This window comes from Corvus brachyrhynchos, unplaced genomic scaffold (assembly GCF_000691975.1).
Source record: "Corvus brachyrhynchos isolate BGI_N302 unplaced genomic scaffold, ASM69197v1 scaffold219, whole genome shotgun sequence".
NCBI classification, from domain to species: Eukaryota; Metazoa; Chordata; class Aves; order Passeriformes; family Corvidae; genus Corvus; species Corvus brachyrhynchos.
This window is the reverse complement of record NW_008240034.1, coordinates 317,928-323,962: the sequence shown is the minus strand read 5'-3', so window position 1 is coordinate 323,962 and position 6,035 is coordinate 317,928. Positions and strand designations below refer to the sequence as shown.

Below are 6,035 nucleotides of genomic sequence, written 5' to 3'. Positions count from 1 at the left end.
CGGCAGTATCCCGTGGAGATGGGGGGCGGCAGCAGCAGCTGTTTGCAGCCAGCACAGCAGAACCGCTGCCAGCACAGCCCAGGGTGTTGCTATTTATTTACACAGCAGCACTCAGGAGCGCTGTGGTGCCTCACAAAGGGAAGCAGAAGCAACAAACACGAACTGGGGCTGTTTGGAGGGGAGATGACTTTGTCTCAGATTTTACAGCATCAGTGGAGTCAGGGCTCCAAACCTCCAGAAGATCCCACTGTGGGATGAACCATGGGATGAACTGGGGGTTTGTACTTTGGGAGGCAGAAGAGGAAGAGGAAAAGGAGGAAAAAGAGAAGGAAGAGGAGGAGGTTCCAGGTTGTCTCAGCTCAGCACAACACAGGGAGCATTGCTCTGACCAGCAACTGGTGCTACTGGGGAGGAACCACCACAAAAGTCTGAGCTCTGCTCCTGCACTCCACAGAAAATGGAGTCAGGGAGAAGAGACCTGGAGAAGGACTTTAGAAAAGGGCCTGGAGGGACAGGACACAGGGAATGGCTTCAAACTGCCAGAGGGCAGGGTTAGATGGGATATTGGGCAGAATTCTTCCCTGTGAGGGGGGGAGGGGCTGGGATGGAATTCCCAGAGCAGCTGTGGCTGCCCCTGGATCTCTGGAAGTGTCCAAGCACAGGGCTTGGAGTGCCCTGGGATAGTGGGAGGTGTCCCTGCCCATGGCAGGGGGTGGCGCTGGATGGGCTTTAAAGACCTTTCCAGCCCAAACCATTCCATGATTCTGAGATCTCCAGCCACTCCTCAGTCACACAGGGGGGCCCAAAATCAAACTCAGAGCAGTTCTTCAGCCATTCCATTGCTGTGTCCAGTGCACATCTCAGCAAGTACAGGGACATCAGCAGTTGCTTCCCCACCACTGCACTGCTCCAGTGAGCAGGGAGAAGAAGCTGGGATTTTTCTGTGGGAATTTAAGGTTCATAAAGCTGCTGGGGACTGGCACTGCAGATTCCAGGACTGAACAAGACCCCAGATAGAAGGTAGAAACTATCCAGAGACAGGCAATTCTCCCTGGAGAGGCAAACAGAAACCTGCTGTCCTAGAAATGAGGTTTGGGAATATGGATTTGAATATTCTGTGCTCGGAGAACGGCACTGGTGGATTTCTTGGTGAGGACAGCAGTAAGACAAACTGTATCCTACAGGAATGGGAGGAGATAAAGGCTTCCAACAGCTCCCACTGTCCCAAAGAAAGAGAATTGACTGCTACAGAACTGGAATTAACCAAGTGAGATCGTTTATCCGGGCAATAAATTCCTGTGGGCAGCGTCTCTGGCCTGGAGAACGAGTGGGTGGCTCTGTGACGGGCAGCTCGCCCCAGTGACCTTTCTGTCTCTGGTCTGGCTGGACAGGGCTTCCAACGACACCCAAAACCCACCTCATTTCACCATCCCCACCACGGGGACGGGTCAGTCCAGAGCCTCCTGACGGATCAGGACGAGCGGGGAAGATTCAAAACCCTTTTGAACCATAAATGGGGGGGGGAAGCGTCTTCGCTGCTAATTCCGAGACCCCTCCGAGCGCTTTTGGAGGGGAGGCTCCCAAATCCCTCCGGCGGGCGAGGAAGCCGCGGATGGCGGGGAGGACGTGGGGGGGAGGCTGTGGGGCCGCGATGTTTGGGGAGCAACAGCGGTTGCCAGGGGTGACGCGGTCCCCTCCCGGTCCCCTCCCGGTCCCCTCCCGTGGCCCAGCGCGTTGCCGGGCGACGCCGGGAGCGTTTCCCAAACCAAACATCCCCATCCCGCTCCCGCCTCACTAAATATGTCAGCGGGTATTTTCAGGAGCCCGGGGAAGGCAGGACGGACAAATAACGCCTTTGCCATGGTAACTGCGAAGGAGGGGTGGGGGGAAGGGCCCGCGGGCGCCGCGGCGGCTTTGTTTTGGTTTGGTTTGATTTTATTTAATTGTTATTTCAGAATAAACGGATTAGCGGGCTGGGGAAGCGCTCTTCAAAGCAGATGCTCAGGAGAGAAATCTTTTTGTTTGGTTGGGTTTTTTTTTTTAAAAAATAATATGAAGGAGTTAAGCTTTTTGGAGGTGGGAGTAAACGACTCCCGGTGTTTGCGCAGCCCATGGCCAGAGGCACCCCCAAACACACACCTCAGCAAGTTCTCTTCCAACTTATTTCTTTTCTTTTCCCCACCTATTTGTAGATCCCTCGAAGTTTTCCAGCAGAATTTAGATCCCCTTCGAGCAGGGTTTAGCTCACTTAAACCAGGTTTGCTTTTCTTGGTGGTGTCTGTGAGCCCAGGGAAAGGCAGCCTGGCTGGGAGATGAGCTTTTGGGAGAGAGCGTGTGTGTGGTTTTGGAGTGTCCTCGGGTTTGATGAAGAGGAGAAATTAATCAAAAGGATGTTTTCTTCCAGTGCCATGAACATGGAAAGCTAATTTAAATTCTCCGCATCGATTTTTTTACATTAGAATTTGAGGCAATTAATCACAAGCAAAAATGTAGAGACACTTGGAGGATTTTAAGGGACAGCTTGCTCTGGGGAAATAAAGAATAGAGAAAAGCTTTTGTTGGGCTGGTGGAAACATCATTGTCCTGGGTGCCGTGGTCTGATCGAACACATAAAAGTTCTGCTGTGCTTGCTGATCATCACTGAGGCCACAGACTGCTGCCACAGGTTCCCAGATTCAAGAGGAGCAGATCTGGGGCAGAATTTGTCTCTCCAACTTTGCAGTCAGAGCTTAGGCTGTGGCATCACTTCAGTTCACCTTGGCAGCGATCAATAAAAGCTCATCACTGGTGGTTTCCAGGTGTGGCTGCTGTCAGTGCTTCCTTGGGTGTTTCTCCAGGTGTTTTTCTGCTGATCATAGAATCACTAAGTTGGGAAAAGGCCTCCAGGATAAAGCCCAGCCTTTGAAGGAACACACAGTCCCCCAGGGCACTGCACAAGCTTGGACTGAGGCAGTCATTTCTCTGAGGCACATAAAAAGCTGGAATCACTCATCCACTGGATGAAAAATAAAAATCACAATCCTGGGCACGTTTTAAATAAAGTCTCCCAAAATTTTGGTTCTTTGTTTAAAGATTTTTTTCCCCCTCAACTATTGCTGACCCAACCCCCAAACTACTCCTTGGTCTTACAGCATTTATCTCCCTTTCAGGGGAACTGCCCCACATGAGAAGAGTAAACCCAGAAGTATTTTGAAGGAGGCAAATAATCTCTGGAGATGTTCAGAGCAGCATTTGACAGAGAGCAGCTCCTTATGGAAGACAGGTGAGAGCCTTTGGCAACTTAAAGATGACAACTGGAAATTAAAAAGTCATAATTTGAAGAATTTCCCTGGCAAAGGGACAACACAGACAGCACCTCCAGCTCTCTGAGGTGATCCGAGAGCATTTACACTCATTAATGAAAAAGTCAATCAAACCAAGCTCATTCAACCCTTGCCCACTGCTTTAAGGCCAGCCTCAGCACTGAAGCCTCCAAACTGTGTGAAAATGGTTAAAAGGTGCTTTAGCACTGCGACATTTGGCCAAGTAAAGCACCTCAAAAGAGAATTCTGGTCACAACAGCAGAAGCAGCAAAGGTGGATGTGACCAACCTCCTGCCAGCTCTGGTCTCACTCAAAGCCCAGCCTGTAAAACCAGCCCAAACTCCCTGTCTGACCCTCTTGCTCCTTCCACCAGAATTCCTACAGGGATATCTTTGCTGGCACTGACCCAAGAGCCATCAGCTCCTCTCAGAGTGTAAAAGAGCCCAGCTGCCCTCAAAGACCCGCTATATTTATTCCAAATTAAGTCCAAGATGCTTCTCACTTCATTCTTTTCTCCTAAGTGCCCTTTTCCCTGCTTTAATATGCTAAAAATTACTGCTGGGATGAGGAAAACGCATTAAAATTGAGAGTTCACACCTCTCAAGTGTGGATGGCAGCGGAGGTTTTAGGATTCCAGTTGCTGGAGTCCTGTAACTCCCACAAGTGCCTGACAGGGAAAAGGGTTTCCAGCTTTCCAACTTTTACTGGAAAAAAAGTCAAGAGAAGAACACGATTTCAGAAAATCACTATTTAAACTGTCAGCCTTCCTTATTTTTATCTCCTAGTGGGTTCTAACCCAACCTTATACTTTGGGGAATTTCTGGTCTCGTGGGGGAAGGAGTTTATTTGCACTCACAGAGTAGCTCAAACCCCCTTCCTTTTTTTTTTTTTTTTTCCCCAAAGTTTCTTTCTACTTTTGCTTTTCAGAGATGAAATGAACTTCTTGCAGGAAGGAGAGCAAGGCAAGGAGTGTTAAGTGTGACTGCAGGAGCTATTTCCAGTCTCTACAGCATTTACTGAGCAGTATATTGAAGAGGCCATGAAATGCTAATGATCTCCAGACTGCCAGAGATACAGTCCTAAATAGAAGGAAAAAATCTCTTTGAGATTTTTTTTTTTTTTTGCCTATTCCATCTCCAAAAAAACCACACAAAACTTTTAACACCTCCCTTTGGCTAAAACTCTCCAAGTTACACTTGAAAAAAAAAAAAAAAAAAACGAAAAGGAAAAACAGATGGGGGTGGGGGAGTGGATAGAGATGATCCACAGAGCTAAAATATCCATTAGTGGTAAATTCCACCATCTCCTCCCCCCCCCCAAAAAAAAAAAAAAACTGGGCTGCATGGGTCAGATTCCACCCGCAGACCAAGGAACCAGCTCCAAACACATTCACTCAGCCCTTTTTATTCTCTTGCTTGTCTAAGTGGCTGCTAGGCAACCCCAGCAGCATCGCTGCTCATATGCATTAAGTATTAACTATTATTTCATTCCTTTCCCCCTTTCCACAAAAAGGCAGCAGCCTCAATTCCTGGCAGATAATTCTTTTCCCAAAAGGGAATGCTGGCTGGGAATGGAGCTGTGTAAGGGGTGAATATTCCCAGTTTAGTTCCAGGATGGGATGCATCCACCACCCTGCATTACCCACCTGGTGCTCTCCTTAGGGGATGAAAAACTCATTTTTGGTACACCAGGAGATGCAGCTGCTCCGAGCTGAGCTCTGGAGGGAATTGCAGCGCTGCCCACACAGGGAGCCAAAACTCCTGGTGTCAGTTTGGTGAAGCAGCAAACACCCCCACTGCTCCAGCCCTTGTGTCCCTCTGGAGGTGGGGATTCTCCTGTGGGAATAAGCCCTGGTTTTGCCAGAGCTGGACAGCAGGAAGGATGCTGCTGCCCTGCCCAAGGCAGGATTTGAGATACAATTCAAGGATTTCTGCTCCCTTCTCTCTGAGAGTCCGTTCTAGGAGCAGCATCCTCATCCCTGCCAGAGGCAACTCTTCCAGCCATTCCAGGGGCTGTTTCGCCTGAAGAAATAAACATCAAAATTGGGATGGGACAGAAGAAAGCAGAAGCTGGTGGTGTTTAGAAATGGCTGGGATATTTCAGCTCAGCAAAGAAATTCAGTGACGTACCAAGCTCCCCTCAGCCTCATCCCAAACTTTGGTGATGCTCCTGTACCCAGAGCCATTACCAGGACAATCCTTTACAACAGAGGAGGAAGGTGCTGCTCAGTACAACAAAACCTCAGGAAAATGAATTTTTCACCTGCAGGAAGACTCCAAGAAGCGGCAGAGGGGAGGCTGCTGACAGGCAGAGCCCTGCACGATTCCAGCCCAGTGACATTTCTGAGTAATTACAAACCCTTACGATCCATTATAATGTTAATTTACAGGCCAGTTGTTGTGGAGAAGTGTGATTAGACAGTTGTGTAGCTACGATTCGGAATGGAAGGAATGCTAAGAATGCCTCCACTTCGAACTGAACTGAGCAGCAGCGGGAAGAGCAGGAGCTGGAGCAGAGAGGAGCATCCCACAGGCACCTCCAGAGCCTGGACAGGAGCACAGGCACAGGGCAGGTCCTGCTAGCAGAAGGTTCAGATATCAGACCTGCAGGAGGCTCCAGAAGAACTGCCAAGCAATGGAAATGTTCACAGAATCCCAGGATGGTTTGGGTGGGAAAGGACCTTAAAGCCCATCCAGTGCCACCCCTGCCATGGGCAGGGACACCTCCCACTGT

The 6,035-nt window shown here is 49.4% G+C and overlaps 1 long non-coding RNA gene across 1 annotated transcript; it reads left to right on the top strand.

Annotated features, from left to right (window-relative positions):
- Window positions 1-1,755: 1,755 nt before the first annotated feature.
- Window positions 1,756-4,520, top strand: LOC108449043. The gene is made up of 3 exons (XR_001865141.1): window positions 1,756-1,863; window positions 3,150-3,262; window positions 4,230-4,520. It is a non-coding gene; the product is annotated as an uncharacterized LOC108449043 (long non-coding RNA).
- Window positions 4,521-6,035: the final 1,515 nt, after the last annotated feature.